Here is a 25,302-nt window from a genome sequence, read left to right on the forward strand (position 1 = left end):
TCCCTCTTTCCCAAGTAAGTAAATGATTTCCTGCCTCAAAGAACATAAAAGCCTTGCTTACATTCAGAGACTTTATCTTCTAAAATTTCCCACTGTTACCACCAATTCAGGTCCACCAATGATAACAGTGGGAGCACTGTGTTTTGTAGACTTGCTGAGCAGGGTTAGACAAATCTTAGAAGTGAAAAGTAATCCCATAGTGCTGCCTCCTCTACAAAGCCTCTTCAAAGAGCAGATACTCCACCTGGGAGCTTGATCCTACTTCTGGTGCTGCTGTAGCCTACACTGGCAGCTGCTCTGGAATCAGATCCAGCAAAGCCACACCAATATCTGTTGCTGCCCTAGTTTTGGTAGTAGGTCAGGAAGACTCACTATCAAAACAGTGGGTGGAGGGGGACAGGACAGCAGTGCCTGAGTGCAATGGCTGCTCCAACAGCTGAGCAGGGACAAGTACCAGGAGTCTGCTATGAGACTGCTCTTGGCCATCTGAAATATTGAAGGAGACCCAGTCTGTTCCTGCATGCCACAACCATTTCCCTCCTTGCAGGGATTAAGCTTGCTTTTCGCCTGCTCTGTCATTTTTGCCTGTTCTCACAAGGAAACAGCAAGCATTATGCGTCAAGAAAGTTAAATTTGGTGGCCAAATCCTACAATTTGAAAGGTGACCAAATTATTTTGGGGACACATCCTGACCAAAATTGCAAGGCAGGGATGGGGGTGAGAGGGGACTCACAGTGGCACAGGTGCCATTTGTGCCACTGAGGTCAGACCATTCTGGTCAATTTTCCAGAGGGCTGGTCATTACCTCCCAAGCTCAGCAAGGCTGTGTAACGTAACCTACCTACAAGTGCTATGGAAAGAAAGACACTCCGGGAGACAACTACTTGACAAGAAGGGGAAAGAACTACTCTTACTGGTAACAAATCTCTCTCCCTCAATAACTGCCTTTATGCATCTCCACTCTTGGGAAATGCTTAGGTGAGTCTGCCCTGCGGAAGAAGAATCTCAGCACTGAGCGGCTGATTACAAGTCACAGCTCCATGTCTTCTTAGCAAGGCTTACTACTGAGGAAGTCTCAGCACCAAGAACTTCTTTTCCACCATATTTTCAGACTTCATACAATTCTGATCCTACAAATTTGGCATTGGGCTTAACTAGACGAGTGATATCTAAGAGTTCCTTTATGGCTCCCTTACCAGATCCTCAGCACTGGACTGCAGAGTGGGGGAGTAGATTTTTAAAGCCAACAGAGGGAGTCTGAGGTAGCCCTTACACTTCCTTTGGGTCTGATGGAAAGCAAATATCAGTTTAGATCAGCAGTTCTCAAACTGTGGGTCGGGACCCCAAGTGGATCACAACCCCATTGTAATGGGGTTGTCATGGCTGGCATTAGACTTGCTGGGGCCCAGGGTTGAAGCCAAAACCTAAGCCCCACTGCCCAGGGCCAAAGCTGAAGCCTGAGGGCATCAGCCCCGGTTGGTGGGGCTCAGGTTACAGACTCCCTGCCTGAGGCTGAAGCCCTTGGGCTTTGGCTGTGCCCCCCTGCCTGACTGGGGCTCAGGCTTCGGTCCCCCGTCCTGGAGTCGTGTAGTAATTTTTTTTTTTTTTTTTTTTTGTCAGAAGGGGATGGCGGTGCAATAAAGTTTAAGAACCCTTGGTTTAGACTGCCCTTCAGCGGATGACGGGAGACATCTCATGTGGACGTTAGTAACAAACAACAAGGTATCACAGAATACACATAGCCTAACGCTAGCTTTTTTATCTGCAAAAGTCATGGAATAAACTGGGTAAAGAAATGAAGGCAACAATTAATTAGTCCAAATCCAGCAGAAATAACCACAAACCAACACCAAATGAGAACTGGAGAAATAAGGGGACAATCTGACAAGACTAAACCTGAATAAAGCCACAGAAGTGTTGAATTTAAAAACCCAACAAGGTAAAACAAGCAACAGAGCAAAATATAAGCATATGCTCTAAGTTTTTCATTATTTCTTCTTTGTAGTATTCCACAGATTCCCAGTTTAGGTAAGATTTTTTTCACCTTTCTGGTAGGCTCATTCCAGTAAATTTGGGTATGTTTTTCAAGGCCTCACTAGTAATATAGATAGGGTTGAAAAGTTCAATTCTTCTGCTTTATAAACTGTAGCGGGAATATAGAGGCCTTTTGCAATAAAACAACTCGAAGAGGATTCCTTACTGATTAAAAACTATAATCATAGGTAATAAAGGCATCAGACCTTAAAATTAAAGAAGCAATGTCAAGTACTCTGAAAACTGTCATATTAAAATTTCTTTCAGTGCTTTACAAAACCAATTAGAGCTCTATCCCTTCATACTCAATTTGTAAGCATGAAATTGATTGCCAGCAAAAATATGTGATGGACAATGTGATAAATATAAATGCAACAAAACATGGATAAAAATCAAAATACTTCAATCCTGAGTGTTTTGTCATACACTTACACAGTGCTTTTCATTCATTGATCTGAAAAGCACTATACACAAAGATGGGTAAGTACTGCAGAACTTAATTTACTTCAGAAAACATGAAGGAAGCTAATGCAGAAAGAAAGGAGCAAGAACAATTTAGGAAGATTTTACAAAGAGATTTGAAGAATAAACTTTTGGCAGACAAGAAGTGAGAGTCTGTTCTATGTACAGTGGCAAGAAAGAAGGTATGAAGATAAAACTAGGACAAGAACACAAAGGGTATGTCTACACGGGGGGGGGGAAGGGGGAGGGAGGAGTCTGTGGCAGCGAGTCTCATAGCCCAGGTCAGCTGACTCATGGGGCTAGTGCTGTGGGGCTAAAAATAGCAGTGTAGATGTTCGGGCTCAGGCTGGAGCCTGGGGTCTGAATCCTTGTGAGGGTGGCAGGCCCCAGAGCCTGGGCTCCAGCCTGAGCCTAAAACATCTACACTGCTATTTTTAGCCCTGTAGCACAAGCACAAGTCAGTTTACGCAGCCTCCGAGACTCACTGCCATGGGTTCTTTTTTTACAGTGTAGACATACACAAAGGGATTAGTCCTGGGAAAGGACTAGAAACATATACAGGAAACAAAAGAGAGGAAGAAGCTGTTCAGAGCTTTGTAAGGGACAAGTTTAAAAAGCATGAATTTGAGATGGTAAAATACAGAATGATAATGAAAGGATTTTTGTTTGAATGCTGACAGAGAACAAAAGATAGAAGAATGTTTTTAATACCAATATTTTGGATAACTGGAGCTTGTGAATGAATACTTCTTAAACTATTTCTAAAACTATACTAAAGTATACTAAACTATATTAAGTACTGAAATATTTGGGAGTAAGAAAGCATATGTACCTGGTAGATATGAAAAACGTACACAGATTTTTCTTCTTTTTTTTGTTTTGTTTGGAAGGTGCATGGCAACCACAAAATGCTAGGCACTTTCCACACATAAAGCCCTGGTCTCTAGTCTGAAGAAGTTATATTCGAAAGAAAGAAAGAAAAGATGAGAGTAGCAAAAGCAGAATAAGCAAACTCCCAAAGTAGATAACAACTGGTGACATTCTGATAATAAAATGGTCTCACCATGCCATTACTTGGTTTTGTTTTTTTTAAAACTACGGACATTAAAAAATACACAGAGGAATATTCAAAGCCACAAGGGAAGTTAGACACCCAGCTTCCCATAGTGCTTTTAATAATCTCCCCCACAATACTTGGATCCTGCAGGATCCAAGTGTGGAGAGGCTTAGTGTGGGAGGATCCAGGTGTGGGGTGAGAGGGTTCTGTGTGGTGCAATGTGGTTGAATGGGGCTTGATGGGATAGGGTTCCGTGTGAAGCTGGTTGGGGCTCAGTGAGGCAGGGGGCTCTTCCGGGTGGTTTATGTGTAGGGTGGGTGGGACTCTTTGGAGTGAGGGTTCAAGTGGGGGAGGTCTCACTGGGAAATGGTTTGGGTGCAGGGGCTCGCTGAGGGTCTGAGTGCAGGAGGGTTCCAGATGCAGGGGGTGAGGCTCGACAGTGGGGTCTGGGTATGGCAGGGGATGCACAGGGGTTGGGCTGTCAGGGGAGCAGCTCCCCATACAGTGACCCCCTCCCCAAGTGGCTGAGGAGCGATGGGGGCAGGAAGCAGGAAGGGAGGGCGTGGAGCTTCCTGCAGCTGGGGCAGGTTTCTGGGGGTGAATCGGACCTGGCCATTCCTTGCAGGGGAAGAGCAAATCCCTAGTCCTGCTGGAGTTAGCAGCTGAGCCCAGTGCAGGGTAGAAGCCACTGGCCTGGGTGTCCCTAGCCCCTCCCTCCCCCCTACAGTGATTTACTTCCCCAGTGGCTGCTCTAGGTGCCCAAAACAACATGCCCACACTGCTGGGGAGGGGCGCGTGACTGCTCTTGTGGCTTCCTTTTGCTTCCCCATCAGAAAGTAATTTTTATGCGGGGAAGCAAAAAAAAATCTGCAGGGGACATGAATTCTGTGTGCACGTAATGGCACAGAATTCACCCAGGAGTAGATGATGTATCATTTGCCTCTGGAATACAGGTCACTGATTTTTTTTCTTCCATGGACAGAACTTGAATTCAACTAAGTAATACAGAAAATTCTCAGAAAGACATAGAAATAAACAGAATAAATAATATTGTCATTAAACTACACAGCAAAACATAAGTAACCATTAACACTGATCTCTGAAGGAGGAGCCAAAGACATACAATTTTTAAAACAAACAGGAATGGTATCTGGTTATTACTTTTACATTTTACATTTTTACATTTATGTGTTACATAATTTTAAACACCTCCACAAAAGGGAACTGTATACTGCTTTCACCAAACTATTCAGCTGTGGTTTTGTAGATCTTGAAGTTTAGAAACTAAAGTTTCTTCTTTAGCAACACTTGCCAAGACTCTAATAAGCACTGTGAAACAAAAGCTAACCCATGAAGAAAATGTAACCTTTTTAACACAACAAATGATAATATATAAAATTCATCACACAAAAGCTTCGTTAAGGTTAAGGTGCAGACTCAGTGGTTTAACTGAATATTACCTGTCAAGAATGTTAAAGTTTACAAAAACAGAACTAAAAACTGTATAAACCCTTTGGCCATTACCCTGCAATGAACTCTGTGCAAGTGGATCCCTGTGGCTGTGCAGAAGTCATTCTAGGATTAGGGCCTTAATCAGCTAGTCACTATGCCTCCGGATAACCAAAGTACTCACCCATAGCCCTGTGTAGGGGAGCCCTGAAACTGTAGGCTACTTAAGGTCCTCAAAACGGCCCATCTTGCCAAACTCTGCAGATCCTCAAGAGACTGCAGAGACTAGGTGCTAAGGGCTCCTCTCCTGTTGACTTCTGATGTATAAAGGAATGGAGGAAAATGTAACTGGGAAAGGGTGCTGGTGAAAAAAATCTCACTGCTTCTCTTGCTACTTCTCAGTCCACACTGAGAAGGTCATGAAGAGTGAACTCCTCCCCCACCCCCCATCCTTACTCTACTATGGCCCAATGTAGGAATCGCCAAGGAGTGAAGACTCCCTCACCTGCTCCCAACTTCCCCATGACCCTTAGAGGCTCTTCAACTCCGTAACAACCGCCACCCCAGCAACCCAAAACAGGCTCACTAAGAAATAATAAGCCTGCTAAGGTTTGTGGAGGGTTGGAGGAGGGGAAAGAGGAAGAAGCACTTGATAAGTATCATTGGGCCCACTGGGGACCAGCACTCCCTCTCAGCATTAGGTTCATAAGGGGTCAGGGTAACCCCCCCACAAGCTCAGGTGGATGTGGCAGGCTCCAGTGAGCCAAAGACTTGGAGTTGGCTCCCAGTGAGCCTCTTAATGCTTGCTGGGACTCGTCCCCACCTGCAGACCTCAGAAGATCCACAAGAAGGGAAGAACACCATTAAGGATATTATCCCCTCTTCTCAGCCATCTGCAGATCTCCTAAATTATGCATGAGCAGGGTACCCATCATTATAAATCCCAGGAGAGCCTCAGGAAGACGGGACTGGATGAGAACTGGATTCTTTGGGGAAAGAGATAAGGGGAGCATAATCCCCCTTCTATTAGACCTCCTAAGGAGGCCCCACTAAGCATTAAGAAACATGTCAGTTTCCCATGTACGCCTCGGGGGGCGGGGAAATCTCATGTCTCCTATTGATAAGCCTGTCTGGCGTTCATGAATCATTTCCGAGGTGTCTTTCTACAAGAACAACAACTAGATTCATTTTAAAAAATTGTAAACTTAGTATATGATATCAAAGCACTCTTGCAAATCTAAGTTCAGACTCCCTAGTGTCATTACCAAAGAAAATGTTAACTTCAGTAATTTGACTTTAAAAATCGATTAAATTTAGGTCCTAAGCACTATAACTGTTAGAAGAGTCCAATAAAGTGGATTTCATCTCTCCTTTGTTTTCACTTCAAAGTAGCAGAAAAAAACCCTCTCTGAACTGTTTTACAGCTCTATTTTTAGGGTGGTATAGCTGAGGAAACCTTTGTCTGAGTCATTTACTTTTTTCCAGGAACAATTCAGCCAAGTCCTACATCCAGCCTTCCAATATAGGGTTTGTTTTTTTGTAGATTTTAGAATGGGTAGTGAGCTTGTATGGAAGCCCAGCTGCAACCTTAACTATGAAGCCAATGCCTTCAATCCATAATAAAGGCAGTATATATGTAGTAGTGTTCCGTTTGCTGGTGGTTGTTTCTTTCCTTAAGCTCTTTAAGTCATACAGTAAAAAGATTTGTGTTTAAAATGGACTGAAGTATGATTTTCAATTGAAAATGTTTTGCATAGGGATTTAAAAGTGAATGTAGGATCAGGAATTCAAAGTTTCTGGTGTACCATTCTGCATATTTAAAAAGTTAACCAAGCATGAAAATCCCACAAAATTTCTCATCTGTCAGCTGGGTCATGTGTTTATGCATATTAATACTTCTATAGCAGTACAAAAGGTCACAGCACAATAAATTTATAAGAAGAAATAAGAGTAATACCTGGACTCAAATAGGACCTTTCATTGAGGCTCTTAGAGCCCTTCACAAAGGTGGCTATCAACCATATTTCAACAGAAATGGAAACAGAAAGAGAAGAGAGTTTTTGTTTTTAAATGAAAGAGGTTACTAGCGTTTCTCCTTCCACCCCGATCTTATCTTTCCTCTCCCTATTCTACAGGATGCCAAAAATATGATTCCCTCCAAAATAAGAAGTAGGGTCCTGTTTCTTTTCTCCATCCCATCTCACACATACTCCCCCACTAGTTCACACACTTCAAAGCTATTTTCTCCAGCCAGTTACTGCACTCCTAGGGCTATGTCTACACTACAAGCGCTCTAGCAACACAAATGCTTCCTACATCTACAGAAGTGTTTTTTTCTGTAGTTCAGTGTAGTTAATCCACCTCTCTTGAGACATGATAACTAGGTCAACAGAAGAATTCTTCCATCAATCTAACTGCATCTATAGTGGGGGTCAGGTGGACCTAAGTATAGTGCAACATTTTTCACATCCCCCGTGACATGGCCAGGTCAATCTAATTTTTAAGTGCAGACCAGGCCCTAGTTTCACTTTAGAGGAGTGCATGTTTTCTCGGGACCAACAGGATACAAGATCTCACCCTTCCTGATTTAGACCAGTGGTTTTCAAACTGCGGGTCGCGGAATGTAAGGCACTGGGTCATGGCGGCTCTAGTCAGCACCACCAACCGGGGGCTATTAAAAATCCCATCGGCGGTGCGGCCCAGCTAAGGCAGGCTAGTCCCTACCTGTTCCAACACGATGCTGCGCCCCGTAAGCGGCCAGCAGCAGGTCTGGCTCCTGGGTGCAGGGGCCACGAGGCTCCGGACACTGACCCGACCACTGGTTCTGCACTCCCATTGGCCGGGAACCGACCAATGGGAGCCGAGGGGTTGGTGCCTGAGGGCGAGAGCCACACAGAGCCACTTGAGCGCCTCCGCCTAAGAGCTGGACCTGCTGCTGGCCACTTCTAGGACGCAGCATAGTCCAAGGACAGGCGGGAAGCCTGCCTCTGCACCCCGGCTACACCGCTGCCCAGGAGCTGCCTGAGGTAAGCCTAGACCCCAATCCCCTGCCCCAGCCCTGAGCCCCCCACCAAATCCAGAGTCCCTTTCTGTACCCCAATCCCCTCATCCCCAGCACCGTCCCAGAACCTGCACCCCCAGCCCAGAGCCCTGACCCCCTGCCACAGGCCAGAGCCCCCTTCCACACCCTGAACTCCTCATTCCCAGCCCCACCCTGCAGCCCTCAACCACGCACCCTAACCCTCTGGCCCAGCCCTGACCCCTCCCACACCCCAAACCCCTCATCCCCAGCTCCACTGGGTCATTGGCATCAACAATTTTCTTCAACTAGGTTGCCAGAAAAAAAGTTTTTAAAACACTGATTTAGACAAGTCACAAGATCTCTGATGCCTCTATTTCACCATCACTAAAAATGGACATTATGAAGCCTATTTACCTTTGTAAAGCATTAAGCCCAAAGTACTATTGTTCCCAAGCTACTCTCTGCCTTCTCGCTGAGGAGCCACTATTCACCTCCCTCTCTCTTTCCTAGCACTGCTATGGTAGGAGAGACAGCTTTATTAGAAAGAAAGAAAGAGGTGTTACTCTAGCAGTTGTTATTTTAGGACTCAAGCAGCTTACTCTTTGAAAAACCCAAGAGCCTTCCTCCCCCCCCCACCACCACCACCAATGAGAGGATACTGGGGGCTGACAGTGGTTAAAAAAGAGATTCCTCACTGCATCTATCCTCTTCTGCCAAAGAGAAAGGAGGTAAAGGATCTCAAGTCCCCCTTCCAGACCATCAATCAGTCTATTTGTCAAAAGCCAAGTAGTGCAGAGGCGAAACATTCTACTCAGCAAGCAGCTGACACGTGGAGAGTGGGATTTTAACTGTGCTGTTTACATCAGGCAGAAGCTGAGCCCACAATCATCCACTGAATTTAAAAATCATGGGGGGAAATTTTAAGTAGCTTAGCCAAAGTCAGAGTACTCAATGACAGTCAGGAACAGATCTGAGAACTTGACCTCCCACTGGGGTTCTCCCCCACTTGCCTCATGCAAGTTTCACACTACTGCTGAGGAAGTACTATTGGGGATACATGTATGTTAACCCGAAAGAGAAAAAGGAGGAAAAGGTACCTACAATAGAACTGTGCAACTGATCCCCCCAAAATGCAAGCCAAGAAAAAAAGCCAACTGAATTAAAGTCATGCTAGCTCAACAGCCAAAGTTTTTTGGGGAAGGTGGATGTTATCCACTGCTAAGCTATCACACTTTTTATCCTTACCATCTACTATTATTTAAAGAAGCATTAAGTTTAACAAATTGCAACACTTATCAATTAAGTCAACACACACATTTTACAACACTGCCAACTGAAACAGCAGCACAAGCCCTGAAACAAAAAATCTGTCATGATCCTCTCAACTAAGACTGATTAAATATGAAACTCTTTGCCAGCGTACAACACACCAGCAGCCATGTTTCAAACTTTATAATAGAATACACAAAGGAATATTTACGGATCTGCTGTTGAACAGTAAATTTATCATTTGCATACTATCTGCCATCATGTGATGTACAAATATTATGCACTATGACAGAGTACTGGCTAGGAAACCCTGAGCCAGCCCTCTGTCATGCCAGCTCCAATCAGGAAAGGGGAATTGGAGCTGGCTGAGTGAGCCCAGACCTAAGTGGCAAGCGGGGAACAGCTGCTGGCCTGCTTAGCCAGGAGCTACATAAAGGCTGGCAGGAAGGAAGCTGGGGAGAGGAAAGGGAGGAGCCAGGGAGTTAAAGGCCGTTCTCCTCTGCTGGCTGCAAGCCTGACGCTGTCTGTAGCTACAAGGTGGTGGGAACTTGTACTGTAAATAAAAAGCACAGGTGATTGCACTAAAGCAGAGGTCTCTGACTGGTTTGTGGGAGCAGAAGTGGCAGAAGATAGAGGAGACCATCTCTGGGGGCTTGTGCGGGATCCTGAGCCAATGGATGTGGTTGGCAGCCCAGAGATGGAGGAGACCTTGCAATGGCTCGTCAAACAGCAGGAGCAGATGCAGAAGGCCCTGGAAGGCTTTCAGCAGTCCCACCAGGCCGAGAGACAGGCCTTGCTAACCTGGCAGGCAAAACAGCAGAAAAGCCTACAGGACTTTATAAGAGAGCAGGCCAGCATGCGGCAGCAACTCCCGCAACAAATGGTGAGTCCCGCAGCAGGGGATGGCACCCAGCCACCAGGCTTAGAACTCTATAAAATAGGCCCGGCAGATGACCCGGATGCTTTCCTCAGTACATTCAATCAGATAGCCATAGGCACCAGAAGGGATAGGGCAACCTGGGCCTACGGCTGGCTCCCTACCAGGCGGGAGAAGCTCAAGCAGCCTACATGGCCTTGAGTAAGGAACAGGCCTGGAATTATGAGATGGTGAGGATGGCCATCCTAGACTGGGTGGGCCTGTCGGCGGAAAAATACCACCAAACGTTCAGGTCTGCCCAATGGACGGGGGCTGTGTGGCCCCAGGCATTAGCCCAGAAACTGATGGACTTGGCCTCCCGCTGGCTGAGGCCCAAGGCGCAAACGGTGGGGAAGATAATGGACGCCCTCATCCTAGAACAATTGCTACAGGGCCTCCCCGAGAATATCCGAGTCAGGTGACATCAGCCAAGTACGGTCAATGCAGCAGTCAAGCTGACTGAGGACTACACAGAGGCAGACGTTTCCCGAAGGGAGGGCCGACCCTATAAAGACAGAGAGTTGGGGAAGAAGATGAAAGGCCCCGAGAGGAAGGAGGAACCCCGAGGAGCTCCCAGTAGAGCCAGCGTGATTGTCTGCTGGCTGTGCAAGCAACCAGGACACAAAAAGGGGGAATGCCCAGATATGGAATATAGGTGGGCCGAATTTTGTGGCTGGACCAATACTGGAGGATGGACAAGGAGACAGAGGCTGTCCACCTTCCCGGGGAGGGTGGGGAGGAAACCATACAGGGGCCTGGTGGATACAGCTTCAGCCTGTTTGCTCGTCCAGAGGGGGCTGATAAAACCGCACTGGATAATTCCAGGTGCACAGATGGCCCTGGAATGTTTCCACAGGGACAGGAGATACTGCCTGGTGGCCCAGGTGCCCCTAGAAGTGCGGGGCAGCTTTACATGGAAGCAGGTCGGAGTAGTAGGGGGGTTACCCTACCCCACTGTGTTAGGTATGGACTGGGGCCCTCCCCTGGGAGGCAAAAAGAAAGGTTCCCCAAGGAAGGGGGCAGGGACCCCTAAACTGAGAAGCCCCGGGGCGGAAGAGGAGCAAGGTCCACAGGGTAATGAACATGAGAACTCTAGACACCAGAGCCCAGATAGGGTAGACAGAGGGGAAGGAGGTACTGGGGAGATGGCCAGCCAAAGTCCCTTAGAGGGGAAAAAAGGGGCAACGGGAGCTCCCTGCAACACAGCTCCCAGGAGAAGAGACAGGGACCCCACTTGGTGGCTTGGGAGAACCTGAGGCCCAGGGTGCCCAGCAGGAGGTCAGGATTGGCCTACCGGAAGAAAAAGGGATAAGGGAGAAGGGATGCTTGCAGGGGTGCGACTGGTGTGAGGACCTGTGGGTGGCAGCAGAGCTATGGGGACATCCACCCCCCAACCAGTGTACTTTTTGCGGGTGGGGGTGAAGAAACCCACTGGGAGATGATGCAGATGATCACCCGAAAGAGGGGAAGCGATTTCCGCAGATGAACCCCACCGGAAGGGGGGGGGCGGAAAGGCCGACGAAAGACGAACGTGGCAGTTCATAAGGGGAGAGGCGTGTGACAGGGTGCTGGCTAGGAAACCCTGAACCAGCTCTCTGTCATGCCAGCTCCAATCAGGAAAGGGGAATTGGAGCTGGCTGAGTCCAGGCCTAAGTGGCAAATGGGGAACAGCTGCCAGCCTCCTTAGCCAGGGGCTACATAAAGGCTGTCAGGAAGGAAACCAGGGGACAGGAAAGGGAGTTAGAAGCCACTCTCCCTGGCTGGCTGCAGAAGCTAGCAGTCCCTGAGGCTGTAAGCCTGATGCTGTCTGTGGCTACAAGGTGGTGGGAACTTGTACTGTAAATAAAGAGCACAGGTGACTGCACCAAAGCAGAGGTCTCCAGCTGGTTTGTGGGTGCAGAAGTGGCAGAAGATAGAGGGGCCAACCTGGGCCCTGTTACATGCACCTTATATTATCTCCCACCTTCCATCAGTAATTCTCCTACTGATGATCATTCAAACTCCTGTGAGAAAGGTGTGAGACTCTCCAATTTGTTATGGAAAAGAAACAAGGCAATTTCAGAATTTCATGTGTAAGTGGATGGGGCGAAAAAAGAAGAGGGCAAAGTCTTATCTGGAAACTCTTCCTTTACTCAGAAGACATGCACAACAGCAACACTAACTGAGGAAAGAGAGCTCCTTCAGGAGCCCTTCAACACCACTATGTATTAACAAAAAGAGAATAAACTTGAGACCATTGCAAGAGGTCACTTCCCTAAGGAGGGGAGGAATTCTGACCCAAGATGCATGGGATCTGAACTCTTGCCCTCTGGGAAACAGTCCACTGATCTGCCTATAGATTGCTGAACCTATTCAGATTTTTTAAAAATTAAAAAAAAAAACTGAGTAAGAAAATCCATCTTCTGAAAACTATTTTATTTAGATGACTAGTTTTCCTATATCAGGAAAGGATCTGCTCACATATACTCAGTCTATACAGATTTGTACTCACATAGCCAGCTAATAATTTTTCTAGGCATATTGGTGTACTAAAGTCAAACAAAATTTGTCAGATCAAAGATTACTATAGAGGAGGGAAAAACCTTTCTTGCAGCAATTTTAAGCACAGCGTCAAGAACTAGAAAAAGTTTCAGAGGGGTAGCTGTGTTAGTCTGTATCAGCAAAAATAACTATGAGTCCTTGTGGCACCTCAGAGACTAACAAATTTATTTGGGCATAAGCTTTCGTGGGCTGTAACCCACTTTATCAGATGCATGGAGTGGAAAATACAGTAGGCAGATATAAATATACAGCACATGAAAAGATGGGAGTTGGTTTACCAAGTGCGGGGGGGTGGGGGGGGTGCTAACGAGGCCAATTCAATCATGGTGGATTTGGCCAATTCCCAACAGTTGACAAGAAGGTGTGAGTATCAACAGAGGGAAAATTATTTTTTGTAGTGACTCAGTGGCTCCATGCATAGAATTTTTCACTCCATGCAACTGATGAAGTGGGTTACAGCTCATGATAGCTTATGCTCGTTTTTTCAGAAAAAAGAGTGAAGAACCCCAGGTACCCTCAGGCTTATGTGTTTCCATTCAAATTTGTTCCTGTTCTTTTAAAGAACTACTGCTATATTCCTTCCTGTTCTAAAGATCCACAGCAGCAATCTTGCACTATTTCTGCAATTTCCTCTTCCTCCTCATCTCTATCACTGCTGTTTACCACATTCTGTAACCAATTCACATTGTATCTCATAAGATCAGATGACATTTTGGAGGGCAACACAGGTGTTCCAAGAAGTGAGGCTGAAAATTCAGTAGGCAGTACTCTATTCTGAAAAAGAGAACAATAACTCAGCACGCTGTTTGGGAAACCGTACTGCTATCTATGATGATGTTTAGTAGACTCTCTTTTTTTAAAAATTTTTTTAAAAGAAGAGTAAGGCTGTTAACCAAAATGACCTGGATGAATTCCAGTTTAAGCAGCACTCCACTGCATGTCTAAATTACCCCTGTAAGGCTTCTTCTGGATCCACCCTTCTTTCTTCAGGGTCATTCAATGATGCTGCACTTTACTCTGGCAGCTTTGCCATGGAAATAATTTTGATGTCAAACAATGGATTTCTGACATCACTAAAAACAAAAACAACAACAAAAAAGCAATCTTAGCAGGGAGACTGCTTCTGTTTACACAAAAAGAAAAGGAGTACTTGTGGCACCTTAGAGACTAACCAATTTATTTGAGCATGAGCTTTCGTGAGCTACAGCTCACTTCATCAGATGTATGTATGAGCACGAAAGCTCATGCTCAAATAAATTGGTTAGTCTCTAAGGTGCCACAAGTACTCCTTTTCTTTTTGCGAATACAGACTAACACGGCTGTTCCTCTGAAATCTGTTTACACAGACCTCTTGGTAACCAGGACTGATTGTAAAGTATGCATAAAAAGTCATAATTTAAAATAAAACAAAACTGTATTTCTAAAACTCTATAGAGCATTAAGTCATTTAAACTCCTCTGCAGCAATAGTAAAAAAAGTTTTTACCTTAATCAATATGGCAGTGAAAATACCAGGAGAACAAACCCCCAAGGTCCCAGCTATTCGACCTCATACACATTGCGCGGAAGTGGTTACAGCCTGAGGTGTGCAGGCTAGAGGAGATTTTGGAGACCCTGGTCATAGACCATTACATGCGGGGACTGCCGCCAGATCTCCGCAAATGGGTAGGCCAGAACGATGCATCCACGGACGACGAGATGATCGAAGATGACGATGATGGTAGAAAGACGAGATGATGGTAGAAAGACAGATGACAGCCAGGGAACTGACCTGACTACCCAAGGAAGGCCCCTTTTGAAGCAAGCACCCAACCCCAACCCTGGAAGGTTGGGCAGCCAAACCCCCGGGGAGTCCTAGGTGGAAGAAGGGGAAGGGGGGGCTGAAAACCAGCAGGGACCCCAGAAGGAAGGGATTGGCCTGAGTGGGGAGAACCCTGGGACTAAACCCCTTAACCCCCAGGACAGGGGAGTGATTAAAAGCAATTATAGATGTTATGCATGTGGGGAGTGGGGACACATAGCAGCACAGTGTCTCAGCACCAAGGAGCCTATGCAAAGTAACTTGGGGGATTGGGAGGTCCCATGCTCCCTTACCCACTTCGCGGGGGTCGCATTAGCCCCGCATAATTACACCAGGCCCATGAGGATAAATGGAGCAGAGACTACAGCGCTTGTGGACTCTGGGAGTGCTATCACCCTCATATTGGGTAAGCTGGTAAAAAGTAGTCAGCTGCTACAAGCCAAATGCGTAGCAGTGATGTGAGTGCATGGGGCCGTGAGCCACTACCCCACCATCCCAGTGGAGACAGAGGTTCAGGGAAACCCCATTGAGGTGACCGTGGGCGTAGTTCCTAAACTCCCATATCCTGTAGTCATTGCGAGGGACTATCCAAAGTTTGATAATTTACTCCCCCCAGAGAGGCTGGAGGGAGGTGGGGACCCCAAGGACAGCAACTCATCACTGAGGGAATGTCAACCCCCCGATGTTCGCTGAGATTTCTCAGGATCTGTTCTCAGCCCCACGAAAAACCCAAAAGACAAAAAAAGAAAGGAAGGCTGCGAAGGCCTTGGGAACCTGGATCCTGACCCAGGGCCAGAAGACCTCCCCAGTAGGCAGATGGACGCGAGCAGGCAACAGAGAAATTTCCACCACAGAAGGTGAGCCAGAGGCTGCCCCCAGCCATGATGGCGACGAGCCGCTGGAATAAGCAGAAGCCGGCCCCTGGGAGCTTGGGCAGGTTAGTCCTGGGAGAAAGACTTTTGGGCGGGACCAGGCAGAGGACCCCAGATACGACAACGCCAGGAAAGAGGTGGCAGAAATCTATCGGATACCCGTGGATGGGAAGGTCCGGGGTCCCAGACCTTACTTTATAGTGAAGAAAGATCTCCTGTACCATGTGGTGCAAATGCAGGAGCAAGAGATAGAACAACTTCTGGTGCCACGAAAACATCAAAAAGCCATATTGAGTCCCACCCACAGTCACCTGTTTGGAGGACACGTAGGGGTAGAGAAAACCCAGGCATGGATCCTGCAGAGGTTCTTTTGGCCAGGAGTACATGAAGATGTCCAGCGATACTGCACCTCTTGTCCGGAGTGTCAGTTACATAGCCCTCGTCCACACTTGCAGGCTCCTTTGATACCTCTTCCAATAACAGAGGTTCCTTTCGAACGGATAGCCATGGATCTGGTAGGGCCCCTAGAGATGACAGCTCGGGGCCACCAACCTGGTACCCGGAAGCTGTTCCCCTGCGCAACACAGCTTCCAAGACAATAGCTAAGGAGCTAGTACAGATCTTTGCCTGGGTTGGGCTACCCAAGGAGATATTGACCAAGGGACACCTTTTGTGTCCAAGTTGATGAAAGATCTCTGTTCATTGATCCATGTACAAGCCCTATGGACCTCTGTATACCACCCGCAAATAGATGGCCTTGTGGAAAGGTTCAATGGGACCCTCAAGGCCATGATTAGGAAAGTGGTGAGCCGGGATGGGAAAGATTGGGATACCCTATTGCCTTACCTCATGTTCGCCATCCGGGAGGTTCCGCAAGCCTCCACGGGTTTCTCTCCATTCGAACTACTATAAGGGCGCCACCCTTGGGGCACATTGGATATAACCAGAGAAGCCTGGGAAGAGGAGCCAAATCCCGGAAGGAACATAGTTGAACATGTACTGCAGATGAGAGATCGGATAGCCCAAGTTACGCCCATTGTACGGAAACACTTGGAGAGAGCACAGGAGACCCAATGAACCCATTATAACCACCAAGCGAAGCTTCGACGGTTCCAACCAGGGGATGCGGCAATGGTACTGGTGCCCACAGCAGAATGTAAACTGTTGGCCCAGTGGCAGGGACCCTACGAAGTAATTGAAGCCGTGGGAGAGGTGAACTATAAGGTGCCGCAGCCAGGCCGCCGGAAATCAGAGCAAATTTACCACATCAATCTTCTAAAACCTTGGCACGATCAAGAGGCATGCTTAGTCATGCAGGAGACCCTTCCCCAGGAGGATAACTTACACGAGCAAGTGAAGCTATCATCCAACTTGACGCCGATCCAAAAGATCGAGGCAGCCGACATGATTAATCGCAACCGAGATGTGTTCTCTACAAAACCAGGGCGGACGACTGAGACCTATCACCATATCCGCACGACCCCCGGAGCCAAAGTAACACTGACATGCTCCCAAATCCCAGCAGCCAAAAGAGAAGAAATCAAGGCCGAAGTAAAAAAAATGTCAGAATGAGGGGTTATTGAAGAGTCTTACAGTCAGTGGTCCAGTCCAATTGTTCTAGTGCCTAAACCTGACAGTACCATGAGATTCTGTAACGACTTTCGCCGACTGAATGAAATATCCCAGTTTGATGCATACCCCATACCACGCATCAACGAACTGGTTGACCGACTGGGTAGTGCCCGATTCTTGCCTACACTGGATCTGACAAAAGAAGATTCCTCTGACCAAAGAAAAGACAGCATTCTCCACCCCGGATGGGCTATTCCAGTACACTGTCCTCCCTTTTAGGCTACATGGGGCCCCAGCCACATTCCAGTGCCTCACGGATAAGCTGCTGTGCCCCCATACTAGTTATGCAGCTGCATACCTAGACAATGTCATCATCCATACGCTAGACTGGGGAACCCACTTGGAGAAAGTTGAGGCAGTACTGCGCACCTTAAAGTGGGCTGGCCTCACTGCTAATCCCGCTGAATGCGCCATAGGGCTAGCAGAGGCTAGGTACCTGGGATATATTGTGGGAACGGGCATAGTGAAGCCCCAAACGAATAAGCTAGAGGCAATTCAAAACTGGCTCCGGCCGACCCGAAAGAAGCATGTCCGTGCGTTCCTAGGTGTGGTAGGCTACTACCAACTTTTTATTCCCCACTTCACCACTAGGGCAAGTCCCCTAATGGACCTGGTGAAGGCCTGAGGACCAGACATGGTAAAGTGGACCGACGCAGCAGAGAGGGCATTCACAGACCTTCGGACGGCCCTCTGTAATGTCCCCATACTCATAGCCCCGGACTTTAACAGGGAATTTATTTTACAAACAGATGCTTCTGAGGTGGGGTTGGGGGCAGTTCTGTTGCAAATGGTGGGAGAAGAGGAACACCCGATCCTCTCTACCTAAGCAGAAAGCTTCTCCCAAGAGAACAGAAATACACAGTAGTTGAGAGAGAATGCCTTGCTGTCAAATGGGCTATGGAGACACTGCGTTATTACCTCTTAGGCCAGCGATTTACTCTTGTGACAGACCATGCACCCCTCCAGTGGATGCAGCAGAATAAGGAAAAGAATGCAAGGGTCACCAGGTGGTTCTTATCCCTCCAACCATTCCAGTTCTGCATATGGCACAGGGCTGAATGCCACCATGGCAACACTGACTGACTGTCACGAGCATACTGCCTGGCATCCCAAGTTGCCTAACTCTATGGTGTTGACCCCGGGGGGGTGGAGAATATATGTATTGTGACGTGGCTAGATGGCTATAGAAAAGTCGTGGGAGATAGATATATTAGCTCCAGGCTAAACAAATCCCTGGTACCAGGATAAGTGAAATGGCAGCTGCTCCAGGTCAATTAAGACACCTGGGGCCAATTAAGAACTTTCCAGAAGGCAGGGAGAAGGCTAGGTTGATTGGGACACCTGAAGCCAATCAGGAGCTGGCTGAAACTAGTTAAAAGCCTTCCAGGTAGTCAGGTGGGCGTGCATGTCAGGAGCTGCAGGAGGAAGTTGTACTGTTGGAGAGACTGAGTAGTACACACCATATCAGGCACAAGGAAGGAGGCCCTGAGGTAAGGGTGAAGTGGAGCTTGAGGAAGGGTGGGCTGCTGTGGGGTAAGTAGCCCAGGGAACTGTACATGTCATGTTTCTAAAAGATCAGCTACCACACCTGATGTTATTAGGGTCCCTGGGCTGGAGCCTGGAATAGAGGGTGGGCCCAGGCTCCCCCTCCCCCCGGCTTTGCCCCCTGATTAATCACTGAGACTGTGAGACAACAGAGACTGTGCAAGGAAGGATAACTTCCCCTCATCTCCCTCGCTGGCTTATGATGAAAATGGCTCAGTAGACTGTGACCCTTGTCTCTAGGGAGAGAAGGGTTACATGGAGGGTCACAGTGAGCCTCTGAGGATAGCAAAATCTGCCAGGAAACATGGGACCCATGGAGGTAAGGACAGAGCTTTGTCACAGTATTTACTTGTAATGTTGATAACACCAACTAAAGAACAATTTTGCCCTATTCACTTCTGAATGACATCCCAGACAAATCCTCTAAGTGTGCAGCCCAGTGTTACTCAACAAGCTTATTACTATATGTCCCTATGGGTCATTCAAACAGACACTTATGAATGGCTCACCAAAAACATTTTATAGTTCTCATTTCCAATATTTTGTCTTAATTTAGTAGATAAGTAAAGCAGTTCCTACTCTCCCCCAAAATCTATTCAGATTTTCCCTCATTCACAGAAAGGGAGAGCTGAAGATTTTACCCTGATTAAAATTCCTAGACACAGTCACAAGAAATGAAGAGCTTTCAAATTTAGGCCAAATTATAGTGGCAACTGCACTTATGGTTATTGCTCAACAAATTTCAAAGGAAAATAATTTAGTTAGTAGTTCAAACTGCCTAGTTCTTCCTTTTAATATACTTTGATAAAGGATGCACTGTCACCTAACATTTAGCTCAGAGCCTATTCTGTTCTTTTATCAACATGCCACTTTTGTCTCAGTTTTTAATTCAGCATTTCAACCATGATTATTTAAATATCAGTACAATGTGCTACTTTCAGACATGTCTGTGAACAATTTCCTCCCCAAGGCTTGCTAAACCTTAACTTTCCTTGGCATTTTGTGACTACTCTTTTTTTTCCAAGTTGATATTTAAATATCTTGAGAAATTAACAGTTCTGGGTAGAAAGCTTAAACTCAAATAAATTGGTTAGTCTCTAAGGTGCCACAAGTACTCCTTTTCTTTTCACCAGAATAAAGTTATACATGCATAAAAAGAGGGAGGAACATGCCTCGGACAATAATAAACTGAAGACTTAGTTGCAAAAAAACCACCAAAATTAAATTCCAGCTCTATGAAATGAAAGTTACTCAGCAATTGTCTATTACAGGGGTGGCCAACCTGTGGCCCCGGAGCCACATGCAGCTCTTCAGAAGTTAATATGCGGCTCCTTGTACAGGCACCGATTCCGGGGCTGGAGCTACAGGCGCCAACTTCCAATGTGCTGGGGGGTGCTCACTGCTCAACCCCTGGCTCTGCCCCGACTCCACCCCTTCCCCTGAGCCTGCTACTCCCTCGCTCCTCCCCCTCCTCCAAACCTCCCGCATGCCACAAAACAGCTGATCGGGAGGTGCGGGGAGGCGCTGATTGGCAGGGCTGCTGGTGAGCAGGAGGCGCTGGGAGCAGGGGGAAGCTGATGCGGGGCTGCTGACGTATTACTGTGACTCTTTGGCAATGTACATTGGTAAACTCTGGCTCCTTCTCAGGCTCAGGTTGGCCACCCCGGTCTATTATTACATTGAAGTTCAGATGTTGCATAGACAAAAGGCAATACTAATTTTAGTCTTCAATATACAATGCACTAATATCAGATGGAGCGCTGTTCTCTGAGGGTTAGACACTACCTAATAAGAATTATAATTTTTAAAATATTTTAAGCTTCCTGGTAGTATAGGAACAAATATCTTTTCCCATTTTCTTCATAAAAAACAAAACATTTCAGACGATAAATATGTAACATGCTGAAGGTATACCCCCTCTCAATGTCCCTAAATCGCTGGTTTTCTTACTTCATTTACAGGAAAATTCCCCCTAGCTGATCCTAAAGAAAAAACAAACAAAAAAAATCCTGTTCAATTTTGGAGGCCAGATAAGTTTAGACTTTTTTTAAAAAACGATACTGTTGCTGTTATTCCTATTATTCATTCTCACTACAGTTTCAGTTTTTCCCTAAAATCCTTTCAATGGAAGAGAGGCAAGAAAAGAAAAATTTACAGAAAACAATGTAGCCTAGTTGCAAATCTGTCACCTGTACTTTGCTAGCAGAAATGACCTTGTATTTCCAGAACTGCTTTGTCAGATCAACTCTTACCGCTCTTATCTGCTGGCTCTCAAGTCTTCATGCAAGCAACTAAAGGATTTTGTGTGCCTTTTCAAGGCATTGATATCAATGCCAGGTTCCTACAGAATTAGTTAAATGGTGTCAAAACTATACAGGACACAACAGCAGAGTTAAGAGAAACCAGACACAAATAATTCACTATTGACTGCTGCAAGTTAGGATTCTTTCAATTTAATTAAAATAACAAAGGAATTGTTTCATTTTCCAGTGGAGGTGGGAGGAAGATGCAGAATATGAAATAAGAATTTAAGTTGCAAGCATATTCGACTAAATGATAGGGGGAAAATAATACAAAGAACACCTGCCTGTAATTTCAAAGAAAAAAAATTAAATTGTAATCCAGACTGCAGTAACATTGAATTAAGCTAATACATGTTTTGCATGATTTGGGTCATACCTTCACATTTTTGAAAGATATTCCCTTGGCCTTGTATTTAAAGATACTTAAGGAATATATAACAGCCTAGTAAAACAAAGTTTTGTCTTAACATATTTGTTCTAAGTGTCAGTTAGGATTCATTGTGTCAATCCATATAAAAAAAGAAAAGGGTTCATTGCTAGACCTGGACTTTAAAATACTTTTATCTTCATCCAAAAAACACTATCTAGGCTTTCTAACTGCAGGATAAATACCCTACCTGCACACTAGAACAAAACGGACTGACCAAGTATAGTAGGTATTTGTTTGTATATGCTAGAGTATACTATATGTATAGTTCTTTTTATCTTCCAGTGATTTTATAGAACAGTAAACTCCAGTGCCCTAGTTTGTCACCATATACTCACCTAGTTGGGTACATGGCGTTTTTCATACATCACACCTTCCATTCTGAGAACTAATATAATAGTCCAGGTACAGTAGTACAAAAGAAAACATGCTATTTTAAAGGAAGATTATACTTTAGGACTGCTCACCTTAACAGTGATCCTTTAATTATTTTTCTGCTTTCTATGGTTTTTTTAGTGCAGTTATTAATTTTTACTTTCGAAGTGTATAATGGATTTTTTGTTCGAACCTCACATGATTAGGTGTAGGGACTTCAACTACTCATTTTTCAAGAATTTGAAATTCTTGGGACCCTCAAGAATTTAGCTTCTATTTAAAGCCTGTCATCCAGGCAAAATAAGCCAGTGCATTGTGTCTCCACCTTCTCCTTCAAGTCCCACCTTAAAAATCATTCTTCCATGAAGCCTCTAATCCCTAGGACTCCTTTCAAAAAAGAAAAAAACAGAATGTTTCACCAAAAAGATCCTCAAGAACAAAAGAAAAAACTGATAAGCTTAACAAATTAACTTGATTTTTATTATATTGCATCTCTCATCTACAAGTAATCTGTTTAGACTAAGCTCCTTGTGACAAACACATTGTCCTGTAACTTGACTATAAAGTGTCTAACACGTCTGATGCTGCCTATGTGTTTCTACATGATTGTACTCACCTAGGACACTGGAACCTTGATCCAGATTGAGGCCTTCTGGCACTACCCCATACGATTAATCACTAGAAATACGTTATAACAGTAACAGAAACCTATTAAAAACTGATCTGTGGTTCAAATATTTTGACTTATTAAGAGGGTGCTTTTCCCCCATCCCAGGCTGGGTACTCTTAAATAATCTATTAAAGCTAAGTTTTAAAATTAAAACTTACTGGAAACTGCAGCTGCAACAATAACAAGCTTCTCCAAGTTCTGGAAGTTAGTTGCAAATCTGATTTAAAATCATGTACTGGCACTACCTTAAATTATTCAAGCTTTACAAAACTGAAAACTAGCTCCTCCCTTGTAAGCAAATTTACATAGTAGAACAACCATTTACTGTAACTTATTTTTACTGGTATAGTGTGCATAGGCCAGAATGTACAAGAAATTCTTCATTTTTATCAGAGTAACATTTTTGGTGAATACTTTAGCCAACAACATAATATAAACTTAAGAGTGGACACCTACTTGATAGGATTGGGTTAATGCAGGAGTCTTGCGCATAGAGCCACGCAATCTATGTAATGGTCACAGTCTATAGTCACTGGTTTAAGTATCCATCATTTAAGTTACAAAAATCAAAACCAAAGAAGTTTGACACAATTAGAGATTGATGTTTAGAAGAGGCTCATGACTAGAGCAAAAGATGAGACAAGATACAAGTGGAAAAAAAACAAACCCAAAGTATATAATTAAAATGCCAAACCCTATCCAGAATCTCCAATCTCAGTTTTGAAACTCCTCTTTAACAATAATCTCATCAAAAATCACACTGCTCTGCAAGTCAATTTAAAATTTAGAGTGTTATGAAATGGGATACAAGTCATATATGAGGCAGGCAACTGATGTTTCTCTGTGGAGCAGATAGCTGGTTGAATATAGGACCATTGCTACATGCTTCTGGAACACTCTGTACTGAAAAAAACCCTGGCCAGCAGTTAAAACAGAAAATAAAAGAGAAATTAAAAGGAGAAAATACTCAGCAAGTTCAACTTTTGTAACATGATTAAAAGACAACATATTCACTGGGTGACAGAATGTGCCCATTCAAAGACACAGGGCCAGATTCTCTCCTGTGTGGAGATCCACGAAGGAGACTGTTTGCATTGGTTATAGCCCCTGATTCTCATGCTGCCTGTGTCCCAACACAAGTTAGAGGAGCCGAGAAGCTGCTGTAACTTTCAACACTATAATCTGTGAGGGATTGATCATACACCAGCTATGAATTGGTGAAGCTGAGCCAAGGGAATACTCAGCTAAGCAGGGGTGGCAAGATTCTTCCACTTTTGCATTGCTCAGGCAATGCGAAGAAGCCGCTTATGCCCAAATGAATTTGTTAGTCTCTAAAGTGCCACAAGGACGACTCCGTTGTTTTTGCTGATACAGACTAACACGGCTACCACTCTGAAACCTGAGCAATCAGACATTTTGTTGATGACTTCAGAAATTAAGAATCCTTAATAATAATGTTTTAGTTCAAAATATAGCACTTACACTACAATACAGAAAAACAAGAGCAATGTATAAAAAATAAAAGCAGTGAAATTACTAAGTGACAAAATGAAACTACTATGAAAGGCCTTTAGTGCCAAAATAGGCAATATGGCCAAATGCTATTCAACTTGCTAAGGTTGTACAAAAAATGCGAATTACCTCATAACTCCTTCCACCCTACTCAAAAAGTCTAAATAGAGTCCAACACATAGATTTCCCCCCTCCCCCCCATCTCCTACCAGCAAGTCAGGCTTTGCTCGTTGTATGTATGGTACTAGATGAAAGCCCATTTAATGATATATTAAGAAAACCTTTGCTAAGCAGCAACTAAAATTTAGAAAGTAATAATCACTAAATTGAGATGCTAGATGAAAAAGTTTACTAAAATTAAATTAGATAACTAAATAGTACAGGTGGTAGGGGAAAAATAATCTCCTCCCCATGTAGGGATACAGGAAATAAAGCATAGATGTATATTACAGCACCCTTTTCAAGGAACGATGTCACGAAGGTTTAGGGGTTTTCCCTTTCTTGTGTCCGTCTGCTAGGAGAAAAATATAAAACTCCTAGTTTGGACTGGCCTGCTAGGAATGTCAATTACCAATATGAAAAGAGTCTTCAATCACCCTGCAACTCCCATTCTCAAAAGTATGGAATGTGTTACAATATCTAACACACAACACTGACTTATTCCTAAGGATTGCGCCATAAATTTTGTCCATTTTCTAGATAAGCCCACTAGGGCAGGTACTGTCTTGATTCATGTCTTGCACAGTGTCAAATGCATTGTCAGTGCATGATAATATTCAGGTTTGCTGGACACAGGAAGAAGACACACTGCCAACTGCAGCACGCTGGTACTCTTGGATTATTGCTTGCGAAAGTTTAGAGTCCAGGTAGCTCTCAGCGTCTTCCCTGGATCTGCTCCTAGGTAGATTTTTTTTTTTTTAATTCATTTGAATAGTGGAAGAATATAATAGCTTGAGACGCTCAAGAACTCCCCAGAACAGCAGCTAGCAAAGAGATCCAGAGAGCTTTTCTCACTCGACAGGGGTTTTCAAAAGGACTTCTTGCAGGGCAGTTTAATGAAAGTATCACAAGTTTGCCATTCTTTTCAGCTGCTCACATTGCAATGACTTATCAAAACAAACATGCATAAACACTGCCCAAATAGCATTATGGCCAAATCAGGCCACACACAGTTATAAATAGTTATAAATATTCATAAAACCAATAAACACTGATAAAACACCCCTGATTTAACAAAAATTAAATTGGTGTTTACCCAACAAACACCGGAAAAACAGCAGAAATAGTGACTTGTATCTAAGGCAGTGGTTTTCAATCTTTGTTCCACAGACTATTTCTAAGATTTCCAAAGGGGTCCGCCCCTCCATCTGAAATTTTTTAGTAGCCCGTAAATGAAAAAAGGTTGAAAACAACTGA

At 44.9% G+C, this 25,302-nt stretch overlaps 1 protein-coding gene across 8 annotated transcripts in view; it reads right to left on the bottom strand.

The window, feature by feature from the left end:
* ATP11B (ATPase phospholipid transporting 11B (putative)) overlaps nucleotides 1-25,302 on the bottom strand; it is a 113,528-nt gene that overhangs the window by 80,012 nt on the left and 8,214 nt on the right. The gene's annotated exons all lie outside the window — the stretch shown is intronic.

Source organism: Caretta caretta, chromosome 9 (assembly GCF_965140235.1).
Source record: "Caretta caretta isolate rCarCar2 chromosome 9, rCarCar1.hap1, whole genome shotgun sequence".
NCBI classification, from domain to species: domain Eukaryota; kingdom Metazoa; phylum Chordata; order Testudines; family Cheloniidae; genus Caretta; species Caretta caretta.